The sequence below is a fragment of the Chlamydotis macqueenii genome, chromosome 3 (genome assembly GCF_036417535.1).
Source record: "Chlamydotis macqueenii isolate bChlMac1 chromosome 3, bChlMac1.mat, whole genome shotgun sequence".
Classification (NCBI taxonomy): Eukaryota; Metazoa; Chordata; class Aves; order Otidiformes; family Otididae; genus Chlamydotis; species Chlamydotis macqueenii.
The window spans coordinates 119,966,572-119,980,726 of NC_141558.1; the positions used below are offsets into that span (position 1 = coordinate 119,966,572).

General features: G+C 42.1%; 1 protein-coding gene across 9 annotated transcripts in view; it reads right to left on the reverse strand.

The window, feature by feature from the left end:
* Positions 1-14,155, reverse strand: part of MACROD2 (mono-ADP ribosylhydrolase 2) — a 924,269-nt gene that overhangs the window by 793,932 nt on the left and 116,182 nt on the right. The window lies entirely within an intron of this gene.

Below are 14,155 nucleotides of genomic sequence, written 5' to 3' on the forward strand. Positions count from 1 at the left end.
AACAGAATTCTACAAAATTGTTCTTAAAAGGTCTGTAGACTGCCAGCCTGACAAGAGAGTATGGCAAGAATTATGCAAAAGTGGGGATGCTATCAGTAAAGAATTAAAATGGTGTGGTGGTAGTCTGAAGCTATCGCTGCTGCAGCTGTACCCACCCTGGGAAAAATATGTTAATGGCTCCAGAAAAGCACCAGAAGAGCTCTACAAGAAGGAATTAAAAATGTAGAAAATGTGCTTCAATGGGGACAAGTGGAGGAATGTAATCAATCACAGCAGGTTGAGAGTGATTTACCTGCAGCCATTAAAACTCAGAACATGTGAGAACTCTTACCAAGTAGATTACTCAACTGGCAGAGAATGTCCAAAGCCACTGGAGCCAGACAAATCACAAACTAGAGAGAACAGATTTTCATAGTGAGGGCAGTCAGGAGAGCCATCATGCAACAGTTAATATTTAAGATATGCAGTATCTCACCTTGGGAGACCAGATGTTTTCTGAAGTTCTGCCTGTGACAGCTCCAATACCAAAAAATAATGCTGAGAGATTATTTGGGCTCCATTATACAGAAGGTCACGCTAAATGTGATAATGGCACACCAGGTTGCTTTCATCCTCTCTGAACCTGACACAAAACATTTCAGTCAAAAAGCAGTGGCTCTTAATAAACTGTCCTTTAGAAATCACTGTATTTTAAGTTTATTTTTAGAATAACAGCAAACTAACCAAACTGGCCAACTGATTGCACAAAAACAGTGCTGAAGCTTGGCACAGAAGGGGGGCACTACCAGGTGCCACACCCCCATCACCCACCCAGGAACAAATACCTACTCTGGAAGTCTACAGAGACTCTTTGAAAATCTCCTAAAACTTCCACAGTTATTACTTTCTGTACAAGCGAATCCCATCTGAAGTCATATACATTTAAGTACTACTGAGCTGGCAGAGAAATGGATAAAAGCCAGGAAATTCGAAGTTTAAGCTGACTCGCCATCTTTAGCACACACTATTGTCCTTTATCCTGAAAATTTAATTAAAACCCAGTCCTGACCAGTTGTAATAAGTCGTACAGAAAACTGATTATCGGAATTGCTTTCCTCCAACGGTCTATTGTGCTACACTTCCTCTACAAAATACAAAAGACTCTATGTACATTTTTCTTTCTCTGTGAAAAGAGGGCTGGAAAGAAAAAAAAAAAAATCCAGTCTGAACTTCTATTTAGTTGCCAATTCTGCTGTGGAATGAAACTAAGCATTTTCTTTTAAAAGCTGATTCAAATTCAGTACTTAATCATGCCATAGCAGAGCAAAAGCGGCAACAAATTATGTTACAATTACATTAGAAATTCTTTTAGAAGATTTTGTTTTCAGTCACTTCTAATCTTTCAATAGCTGCCATTTCCCGGGTTGATATTTCCCTAACAACATTTTTGCCTGAAACTGGCTGCTCTGATCAGAAACATTTGGAATGTAAGGAAAATATGGACGTGCACATGTGTGCAGAGCACAGACAGGGAGAAAAGCAGTTACAGTAAATTATAAAAAAAGTTCTAGAAGCCATAAAAGATTTCCTTTATTCTTCTAAATGTGTTTTTTTTTTCCTTATTCTAGCAGATTATTTAATTCTGTACTCCTAACCAATTTGGTTTCTGTGCTGCAGACCACTGCAATATACTATTACAAAGTAGTTGTTTTAAAATTTTGAAAGGCATATTCTATTAACTCCACTTAAAATAGCAAACCCAAAAGACAGGCCTCAATGATCTACAGCAAAGGAGACGCACCACGAACTGTGAGGGTGACTAAGCCATCCAGAAAGAGGTAAAGGAGCTGGAAGGCAATGGGGCACACAACTACACAGCACAGGTTTTAAAAGTCCTCTTTGTCTGCAGCGTTCTCCCTCTTAATCCAGAAAAAGTCAGATGATTGAAGATATCAGCTAGCGTCTGTTTTCTAAACAGCACAGCAACGCCTGCAACATTTACAACACCCCCTTTTGAAAGAATCCCAGAAAGACTTAGCTCAGTCTGCAGATCCAAAAACTTTAAAGGAACTTTAATTTGCGATTTCAAAAAGATGCCTATAAACCAGGCAACATATTCCTGTCACAAGATGAAATAAAAAATATATGTAAACCTATCTACAGTATTATAAGGACATCCAACAGAATTAGAAAGTTTTCAGGTAAAAACTGTTAAACTTGCAGAGCTTCAAAGAGGGAATGTGCAATCCTTTGCAGACCAGCAACAGGTCAGTGCCTGTTAGAACGATGCCTCATCATTATTGTTGTAAATGACTTACGGTTTGCCTGCCACAGCTGCCTTCCTTCTCATCTATTTCTGCTTTTTGCCGCAAACACAACACAGCAACATGTTTGCTAGCTGACATGAGAATGCAAAACCATCCCATGTCCTCCTGGCTCTCTGGCCCAGCATATATGAACATGGTACACGGCCTTCTGCAGAATGGGATCTCATAGCAAAGGACAAACTGCCAGTTCCCTGCGTTTCTCCATAGCATCCCCAGGTTTACACTGGTTACAGTCATGTTTTTCCAGCAGTCACTCCAAAAGCAACTAGGGGTCCATGTTAGTAACTTCTCTTGATTTCTAAGAGGGAAAAGAGTCCCAAACACCCTTGGGTGAGAAGGCAGGTGGATTTCGTAGTTGGCTATGAACTGTACGGTCCTTGGTAGCTGCCAAGCAGCAGCCCCACTGCTCAGGTGACTACCGCAATAAACGCTGCACATGTCATCAATCATTACATGAGACTGCTCCTACTTGAAATCTTAAGTAACGGAAGCATCACATTGCAAGAGAGCAAAAGGTTGCCAGGCACGACAAAATGAACAGCTGCCACACAATTTGATGAAAGTGCCAATTTCCATGCCAATACCACAATCCCTTCGATGAGGCATTTTGCCAACATATTAAAATCCTTAAGGCCATGGGGAAAACAATAAATTCCACAGTAACAGCCCTAGCACGTTACGGTATCCATCATTTTAAGAAATACAGTAGATGTAGCATTACATGTTAAAGAAAGAACCCAGTATTTTTTTTCATTTCATAAATTAAAAAGCAAAGAATAAAACTGTTTTTGTAGTAATATGACAGGCGACATAAACCATAAGAAAGTTGATACTGCATATGCCAAACTTGCATGTTTACTAAGAACAAGCTTATACGAGAGCTCTACAGCAGAAGTTCACAGATGCAGCATTGAAGTCAGTTTTGAACGGCGATGGAGGGTGGGTGGAAGACCACGGCTAACTAGCAGGCAGCAGGGCTTTGCAGTTGTTTTGCAGGCAGCGCAGGATGGTAAAGTAAATAAACAAATAAGTGAAACTGAGCCAGCAGCAATTTGTGACGTGCTCTGTCACTGGCTGTCATTCAGAGCTGGATCATCTGCTCTTCCAGCTGATGTATTCTACTTGAAACTGTTCCACGCACACACATACACAGAGAGCTTCCACTAAATCTGTGGATATTAAGAAGAGCCCCTGTCGAGGCTTGAAACTTGACTTTTCATCTTTCTGAAAAGCATACCTGCGGCACTGTTAAAGCCGGCCACAGAAGCCAACTTTAGCTCTACGGAGCAGCACGTCTGACCTAACCACCAAGCTGCAGTGGAAGGGGATGGGCACGCTCGCTTTTTTGCAGTGGCGCAGGCACCAGCACTCGCCTGGCTCCATCAGGAGCTGGATGGAAAAGCAGCACCGGCAGAACATATTTTATTTTGGGAGGAAGTCTGATTTTCTGGCAGCTGGGCTAACTGAAGGATTGGCCAAACACAAGCACTGATGCAAAAGCGGAGCCAGGGCTGCCCTCTGTGGTAGCAGCCAGCCATTATGACAGCCCAGCTGTACTGTTAAAACTCATTTTTAGAAGCTCTTGCCTGGAGTATCAAGGAACTGAACTCAATAACCTGAATCCCTTCTGTTACACACTTTTAGGCTCCACTATCTGCACAGAGTACAGCGCTGACCCGGCACAGGCCTGAAATGATTGTGGTTGAACAATCCACAGCAATCACGACTTGTTCGCTAAAGAATTTACAATTGCAATCAGAGCCTCTCTACATCCCCTAGGAAAAATGATCAAGAAGAAATGAAATAGGCTTTGTTATATCCACGAACAATAACATAAAATAACATAAACTAAAGACAAATGCTAGGCAAGCTAACAACAAATAGAGTTTTCATTTCTCATTGGGGTTATTTTTAGATGTGTTCATATTTAAATACGAAGGTAATTTCCCAGTGCACCTGTTAACAGCTCTTCCTGAGCTTCTCCTGGAGTTCGGGTGTTGCATCTGCCGGCATTTGCAAGGCAAACTTCTGGTTTTAGTGCTTTAAAACTACAAAAGCAAATGTTTTAAGCATTACTTCCAAAAATCATACTTTGTATCTCAAGGGATACTATGGTCATTTTACTTGTAAAAGGTTTTAAGTTTTATGTATAAAACCATAGAATCATAGAATGGTTAGCATTGGAAGGGACCTTCAAAGGTCATCTAGTCCAACCCCCCTGCAAGGAGCAGGGACACGCCAAACTAGATCAGGTTGCTCAGAGCCTCATCCAACCTGGCCTTGAACGTTTCCAGGGATGGGGCTTCCACCACCTCTCTGGACAACCTGTTCCAGTGGTACACCACCCTCAGTGTAAAAAAAATTTTCCCTAATATCTAATCTGAATCTACCTCCCTCTATCTTAAAACCATTACCCCTTGTCCTGTCACAGAAGGCCCTACTGAAGAGTTTCTCCCCATCTTTCCTGTAGGCCCCCTTCAGGTACTGGAAGGCCACTATCAGGTCTGCCCTGAGCCTCCTCTTCTCCAGGCTGAACAGCCCCAACTCTCTCAGCCTGTCCTCACAGGAGAGGTGCTCCAGCCCTTTTATCATCTTTGTGGCCCTCCTCTGGACCTTCTCCAACTGGTCCATGTCCTTCTTGTGTTGGGGGCTCACTCCAGGTGGGGTCTCACCAGGGCAGAGTAGAGGGGGAGGATCACCTCCTTCGACCTACTGGCCACGCTCCTCTTGATGCAGCCCAGGATGCAGTTGGCCTTCAGGGCCTATGTTGCTATTCTAGCAAGCACCTTGCACGTTTTTTAATCTATCAAAAGACATATTGACATAGGTACCAGCTGAACAGCAACTATAACAAACATGCTAGTGCAGGCACTGCTGGTGGTTTCAGAAATGCAGAACTTTGAAGAACCATTGTTAAGGTCAAGAACTACTCCAGTTTTAATTAGGGGACTTGGTCTGTTTCTCTCATTCAAATGAAGATTATTTTTTTTTTGGGTCAATAAGTGGAAATTAAATATTTCTCACACACGTTACTGTATCTGAAAGGCTGCTTATCTAGAAATAGAAAAATTAACGCTTTAATTAGGATGACGGACATACCATGTTTGATTCAGATCATAAGTCCAATTAGTCCTTTCACACCATCAAGTAGTTTTTGCTTTCATAGCAACGTGCAAAACTGAGTTTTGCACCTACAAGTTCTGTAATAATACCTGAAAATTAGAAATTGATTTGTATTCTGGTCCTATAACCCATCTAGACTACCAAGCAAAGAAATTAAAAGCCAAACCACCTAAGAGTGTGTATCACTGATCTCTCTGGCATTACTCACAGTGTAATGACAGTACTACAGGCCTCCACTTTACCTGCTGGGTTGGCAGACCTACGCCTGCCTTTGAGCTTCACTCCAACTCCTCTCCAAAAGGAACGAAGATGAAGCCTCTGGGCGTTGATGCCACAAGCCTTCAGTGGAGAGTTGTGGGTTTTAGGATGGAGGAGCAGGTGGGAAAGCAACTGTTAAGAAGCCTTGAAAATCTTTTTCCCCCATCAATGAATTTGATACAAAGCTACTATAATGTAGATCACTCTCAGGGGAGACAAAAACATGCTCTACTCTGCATGTGAAAGGTAGGAAGCATTTCTTTTTTTTTTTTTTTTTTTTACTTTTAAGGTGAGAGGAAAAACAAGGAACCCACATAAAATCCAAGACCTTGATGAAAGTATTCAGCAAATACACAGCTGCTGCACCTCAAAATTTCCATTCTGCCTTCTTCTACTTCTCTGACCCATCCAGAGTCAGAAAGACTGTTCTTCACTAACAAAGCCACTGCCTACCATGCATTTGTCTTGCATCCTACATATCATACACAGCCACATCCAACCTCAGCTCAGCCAAAAAGCCTTCACTTTCCTGCATCACAGAGCTGAAAGTCTCTTACGGGTTTCTAGAGGTTGTTTCTCTTCAGGATTCCCAACATTTCCCCCAAGTCCTTGGGACTGGCAGCAGCAATTAGTGCATGTTCACTAAAGGCCAAAGAACAAAAACTTTGAGGAAGAGGATTAAAGAGAGATTAATGAAGGGGGAAAAAAAAAAAAAAAAAAAGTAGAACACTGCTCCAGATACTAAGCTTGAAATTACTTTCAGATCCCATTCCCCTTGAAACTTCAGTCTTATCGCTTCAAGGAACTCCACCTTCAGTAGTGGCAAGGCATACCAACTAAATAATGCATGCCCATCACCTGTTCAAAGTAATTCCCAGCTCTCAGGCCTTCTCCTCACTTCCTTGCTTACCAGCAAGCTCTGGGTTGATGCCTGGCAGGGGAGAACTTCTCTCCACTCATCAGTGTTCCTAGTGATTCTCTCCAGGTGTTGCAACTGGGTCACAGGTGGAAACTGAACAGGGATTGCTCTAGGAATACCCAGGAAACCCTCCAACATGAATGTGCTTCTGAGAATTGAAAGAAACAGTATGCCTCCGCTGAGCATGCTAACGATGCAGAAATGAGATCTCCTTTACATTCCAGGTAAGTTTCAGAGAAAATTCCACTGGTAAAAAGTAGAATTGGGATTAATAATGTATAACTAGGACAAGCTAATGTGAAAGAATACACATATGCCTTACAACTACTTTTTTTTTTCTGTTTAGCTTCAAGCAGCTTTCCACAGTACATTCAGCCAGCAGATGCTGAAGACAAGCCAGCTTCCACACTGATTCACGCAGATGGTGCTGCTGGAGTTGATTCTCGTACAAGAGCGGCTTGTCTTCTCAACTGAGATAAAGTTTCTGCATATGTATCCTCTTTCTGAGTCAGAACCTCATCAAATGTAACTACGCTACTCATGGCCAGGGAAATTTCAAAATTCCTGTTAACTCATTTTTAATCATCGTATCAACTTGTAACTTTCTGCCAGCGGCATTAACTGCTGTCGTGCGAAGCCATTTCTGAAACGCCCTCTCTTGCTGAATAGACAAAGACAGAATAATCACCCCTACTTACGACTAAACAAATCTGTTCAGACAATGTAAACTCAGTCCTTCCTGAGAATAAACACTTTTGAGTTATTCATATATTCAATGCTGGTACATAGCCTTTCATAATTTCAAAACCAGGTATTACACAAGCAAATCAGCAAAGGCACAGACTCCAGCTTATTGCTAGATGCCAACGCAGACTAGACACAAACAATGCAAACACCCAGGGTGGTGCATCTGGCCAAAAGAGCATGCTAATACTTGGATTTGATTTGCATGCAAAGTGGGGGGTGTACACTTTTGGAGACATAACAGATCACCACCCGAAGCCTTCACTAGCACTATATCCACACAATTGCTTTCAGTTTACAAAGAATGCTAAGTATTCAAATTGGTTAACTAACACATTATAGATCTGTATAGACCTTGGCCACTGTAATTTTGCAAGATTAGGCGTTTGTGAAACTGCTCACCTAATCTGGGACCACTAGGAGAAGGGGAGAAAATGGGCAACTGTTCAACATGTGAAAGGGAGCTGAAGGAGAAGGACAATGAGGGAGAAGAGAGTTCAGCAGAAGCAGCTTCTCATGGCAGAAGATCAACGCACAAAGAGCTTGAATGTCAACACCAGTGTGTGGGTTTGATGGGCAGAAGAACAGCTATTGGGCATGGCAGGAGGAGGAGAGGAGGCACATAAGAGGCCAGGCGTGTGCAGAAAGCCTGGCAGAGAGAGGCTGACAATGGTGAGAAGAAAGAGAGAGGTGGCAAAAACTCTGGGGGTATCAAGAAGTAACGCAAAACAAAGAGAAAGGACCGGAAAAAGAACCATTTTGGTGGCTTGCAAATAAAGCTGGGAGAAATAATGTGAATTGCAAGCTTTCAGTATACAGCTATGAAGAACTAAGTTTTATGAAAGCTGCATATGGAAATATAACTGTTCCTTTAGCTACATGCGTTGTTAAAACTTCTGCCTCAGAAGAGGGGAAATTCCACCATAAAAGCCATCACCAAGGGAGCACTAACTCCTCCATGAAAATATTTCTTTGTCTGATACAGAATCTCACTTTGAATCCAGATATTTAATGTGAGAACCGGTCTTAACTTTGTGAAGTGAAATCACACTTAGTCAAATAATCCTCACATCTAAGTAACTAACATTTCAAGATAATTTGTAATCTAAGTGTTTTTGTATTTTATTTAACGTTCAGTACTTAAGATTTTTCATCCAAAAATCCTCCTGAAAACTGCCTGATTCTTTGGGAAATGGAGAAAGCAGATTTACTCTTCAAATACACCCGCTAGGCCCAAGGAATCCAACAAAAAACATGAATTTTCAGCAAATGGATGTCCACTTAGTATCTACACAGTCAACTGCAGGAGCAGCAAAGAGTTGACAAAGACCAACAGGCAGAACAGGAACACAAAGAGAAAGGAGTCATCCTTCCCAAGCCCCTTCTTAGCAAGCCACAAATCACCACCGCCTCACCTGTCTCTTTATTCCTGAAGGCCAGCTTTGGGCTGCTGTCACTAAGTAGTAATTAAAGCTCCAAGAAAAAAAAAGAGTCCAAGACCAAAACTGCCCCAGATTCTTTTTTTTATTTTTGCCATTTCAGAAAGTTTGGGTTTTTTTAAAGTATTTCTTTTATTTTTTAAAGTATTTTATTTTTATTAAGGACCCTTTACACAGAGGCAGGTGTAAGAATGCATTTACCACTTTGTTCAGCTCAGTATAGGCTGCATTCATAAAAACTTGAATTTGCAAATGTAAGAAGTGCCCTCAGGGAAAAAAAAAAAGCAGTTTTGTCCTCTACAGGATTCTTCCTCGCACACACTAGATACTAGTAACAATCTCAGTTAAAGTTTTCAAGGTTGTTTTGGGGAAACGCTACTTTCCCTTCTTTTAACACACTTTCAAAACCACGTCAAACGTAAGGGAATTCTATTCTGTTCTGACAGCATTGCTTACTTTGTCAAGTTTGCCAGCAAAAACTCCATAGCTGTGAAGGAGTTAGCACTGTTTCTCCTAAAAACATCGTGGTGGCTTCATGGTTTGACATCTAACAAATAGAAGAAATTGCATTCTAAATACAAAAAGTAATTGGTCTTAAAAATTAGAAGCAAACTTTGTTGGTATGGACTTTACCCAGTCAGGTTTCTTTATCCATTTCTGAATGTTCTGTAAACAAGAAAAAAATAAATACCTTACTCATAGGCTTTGCAATTTCAAGCACCCCATTAAGTTACTTAATTTTGCTCTCAATAGCACATGATCTGATAAGCAAAACTGTTTCGTTGCCTCAGAAAAAAAAGAGATGTGGTTACATCAGGAGTGTTTCTCAGCTGACAGGGCTTTTCCCTGGGGCTGTTTTAGGGGAGTTGGAAAGAAGAACAGGGAGTGAGCATGGAGAGAAGGGAGAGGAATGGCAGAAAACACAGGTGCAGGGGTCTAATCTCCTGGCCCTCACAGACAGAACAAAAGAATAATCACAATTACAACTATTATCTCTCAAACATTCCTCTGTCTGGGGAAAAAAAAAAAGCACTCTTGAGCCCACCTAATTTTAGATAAGTATTTCATTTTAGATGCTTCATACCTTTGTGGACTGTCTTGCATGATTACAATTCTCTTCTACGTACACTCTACATATCTTGCACGATACGTTTTGTCGCATTTGATACAGAGCTGCTGCACGAACTTTGACAAGTTACTCTACGTATATACACAATGCTGAAAGCTGCATTTGACAGGCATTTATTTTTTAAAGAATATATCCACAATTGGCTTCTAATTCTGAAATAATTCATAGAATCACAGAATCATAGAATGGTTAGGGTCGGAAGGGACCTTCAAAGGTCATCTAGTCCAACCCCCCTGCAAGGAGCAGGGACATCCCCAACTAGATCAGGTTGATCAGGGCCTCATCCAGCCTGGCCTTGAACGTTTCCAGAGATGGGGCTTCCACCACCTCTCTGGGCAACCTGTTCCAGTGTTCTACAACTCGCATTGTAAAAAATTTTTTCCTAATTTCCAATCTAAATCCACTCCCCACTATTTTAAAGCCATTACTCCTTGTCCTATTGCAACAGGCCCTACTAAACAGCCTCTCCCCATCTTTCTTGTAGGCCCCCTTGAGGTACTGGAAGACCGCTATCAGGTCTCCCCGGATCCTTCTCTTCTCCAGGCTGAACAGCCCCAACTCTCTCAGCCTGTCCTCACAGGAGAGGTGCTCCAGCCCTTTTATCATCTTCGTGGCCCTCCTCTGGACCTTCTCCAACTGGTCCATGTCCTTGTGTTGGGGGCTCCAGAACTGGACACAGTACTCCAGGTGGGGTCTCACCAGGGCAGAGCAGAAGGGGAGAATCACCTCCCTTGACCTGCTGGCCATGCTTCTCTTGATGCAGCCCAGGATGCGGCTGGCGTTCTGGGCCGCAAGGGCGCATTGCCGGCTCATGTTAAGCTTCTCGTCCACCAGCACTCCCAAGTCCTTCTCCTCAGGGCTGCTCTCAATCCATTCTCCGCCCAGCCTGTATTTGTGCCTGGGATTGCCATGACCCAGGTGCAGGACCTTGCACTTGGCCTGGTTGAACTTCATGAGGTTGGCACGGGCCCACCTCTCCAGCCTGTCAAGGTCCCTCTGGATGGCATCCCTCCCTTCCAGTGTGTCGACGGCACCACACAACTTGGTGTCATTGGCAAACTTGCTGAGGGTGCACTCTATCCCACTGTCCATGTCGCCGACAAAGATGTTGAACAGGGCCGAGCCCAACACGGACCCCTGAGGGACGCCACTCGTGACCGGTCTCCACATGGACATTGAGCCGTTGACCACCACTCTCTGAGTGCGGCTATCCAGCCAACTCCTTATCCACCGAGTGGTCCGTCCATCGAACCCATGTCTCTCTAGTTTAGAGAGAAGGATGTTGTGCAGGACAGTGTCAAAAGCTTTGCACAAGTCCAGGTAGATGATATCCGTTGCTCATCCCTTGTCCACCGATGCTGTCACCCCGTCACAGAAGGCCACCAAATTGGTCAAGCACGATCTGCCCTTGGTGAAGCCATGTTGGCTGTCACCAGTCAGCTCCTTGCTCTCCATGTGCCTTAGCATGGTTTCCAGGAGAATCTGCTCCATGACCTTGCCAGGCACAGAGGTGAGGCTGACCGGCCTGTAGTTACCCGGGTCTTCCTTATTCCCCTTTTTAAAAATTGGGGTTATGTTCCCTCTCTTCCAGTCATCGGGGACCTCACCAGACCGCCACGACTTCTCAAATACAATCACCAGTGGCTTGGCAACTTCATCCGCCAGTTCCCTCAGGACCCATGGATGGATCTCATCAGGTCCCACGGACTTGTGCACCTTTAAGTTCCTCAGATGATCCCGAATCTGCTCTTCGAGTACAGTGGGCGGTTCTTCATCCTCACAGTCCCTGCTTGCACCTTCAAATGTTCACTTAAGATTAAATTCTAATACAAACTGCAATACATATTTGCTGAGAAACTGTACTTAGTCAATACGAGAAAACCTTATAGGACATGTGTCATACAGAAGTTTATATACTACAGCATTTTCTTTTCTTAGATGTCTCTACAAATCAACCAATACCTAGCTTGGATTTGGGACAGCCTGCTTTAAAAAATCAATACAATCTGATAAAACTCTAAAGCTAAAAACCACTAACATTCATTTTGGAGTATTTAATTGAATATCAAACTATTACTCTCAGCTTTATCTAAAAGAAATCTGTCCTTCAGAAGCTCGAAGAAGCAATGACTCAGTTTCAATGCCTGAAGACAGCTCGCTCTCCTTTACACGGAGGATGAGTGATCTCAGATTCAATTTCCCTTCCCGGTCAATGTATTTGGTTTCTTAACATTTCATAAATGTCCTGCCCAGAAATGTTTATGACTGGAACTTGATTTACAGCAGGACAAAGTAAATCCAAAATGCCTGTCAAGTCATAGTGAAAGTCATTCAGGTCAACCTCTGGCCGAGGAGTTCCCAGAACCCTGATGCTTAGCATACCATCAGGGTGCTCAGAAAAAAAAGCAAACAAGCATCATCACTGCCACCTTGACCTAATAGCACTTTACAAGCGCGTGTTACAAACTTGCATCAAAACTCTCCGAAACACGTTACGTAGTGTAAGTACTCTGCATTTCCCATCTGCCACCTTCTAAGCTCTCTCAGCCCGTTAAGTGTTAACAAGATTGCCACATCTTGGAAAGGTAATTTCCCTATAGGTCTGACAAGAACTTTAATCTCCGTGTTACGAGCAGTAATTAATTTTATAAACAAAATACAGGTAAAAGACTATTTAAACTTAGAAATTCAATTAAAAGATCTCATTATATTCCTAAGACTTGATACATCTGTGTTACATATGCATATTTTTATTCCCTGTGTATGAGTAAATTCTATTGATATTAAGAGAGTTCCTCCATTCTCCTGGAATTCAAGAGGCCTGAATTTCTATATTTCAAGAAGAAGATGGAGAACATGATCAAGCTCTCCAGGTACAACAGGTTTTTTGTGGAGAGTATTTTAAAGGCTACTCATGTTCTTAAGAAGTTTACATCAAAAAGTCAAAAATCTGCTTGCAAAAGCACATTGAAAACCTTTCAGTACTCTAGAGCAGCTGTGACTGATTCTAATTATTTCTCACATGTCTGTTGGAATTCTGCAGGAATACTTTTTGTAATTTCTAACTGGTACCATAAGCACTGGGCCAGCCTTAGAACAAAACTGAAAGACAGCTGAATGCTCACCATATATATCTTTTATGATTGTCCCACAGATATATCTTAAGGCTTAGTAACATAGCACAGCAACACAACGTTGGAATCTGTTAACTAATGCAACTAAGTCAGGCATGAGAAATACCAAACACATGACGTTTTTGAAAAATGCTACTATAATCTGAACAGAATCTCAGCTTTAAAAAAAATCTGCAGGATATTCGCAGCACCTCAAAAGGCCTTCTGCATTACCACAGCCCACTGTTCTGTCCCACACGACAAGACGCAGACAAACTGTAATACCAAGCATGCCTGTATACATATAGCACACGAACATACATATCCACACAGCCACGCATTTAACATGTTATTTACACATCAAGAGGTATATGCAATACACTGAGCAGATCAGAGCACAGCTCACTCTGCCAGGACTATCAGTACAGACAACTGTACCTCACCTTGAAGTCAATTTATTATTAGTTTTCACACTCCTCAGGGAAAGATCAGAATTGAAGTGATAGAGAGAAAAAAAATCCTTTTCTCTCATTGTCAAGAAAAATTAATCTAGGATTTTTTTAATTAGCTGAATAAATACAGCATGTATATAACATTTCAAACATCTAAATACCAAATATATAAATTGGTGTTCAAAAATCTATTAAAATTCCTCTTGAGAAAGGCTAAGATTTGACACTTTCTAGTTTGCCTGTATTTAGTTTTGTCAAAAGCTAAACAAAGGAAATTTAACTATTCAAACTTTATACATGAAGTGCAACTTTCTGGTGGTTTCCACAGGCCTTAGAGAAATCCAGCTCTCTTCAGACTTAACGGAGCTTAAGCTTGCCGTCTTCTGATACCAGCAAAAAGTGGAACCGCAAGACAACCGAGGTCAGCAGAAATGGTTTTCAGGAGCCTGCTTTCTCCTGAACATCAGCTCCTTGTGCTAGGGAACTGCATGGAAGCAGGGGATGGCCAAGATCAGCTACGTGCTGCTAATGAGAACAGGATACTTGTGAAGGCAGCAGCTGTCTGAAAGAAATCCTCATTTTAATGAAAAATTTAAAAAAACAACTGTGGAAACACCAACTGCATCTGCCAAATCTAACCCTACTTGTGTAAGTTAGCAAGCTACAAATAAA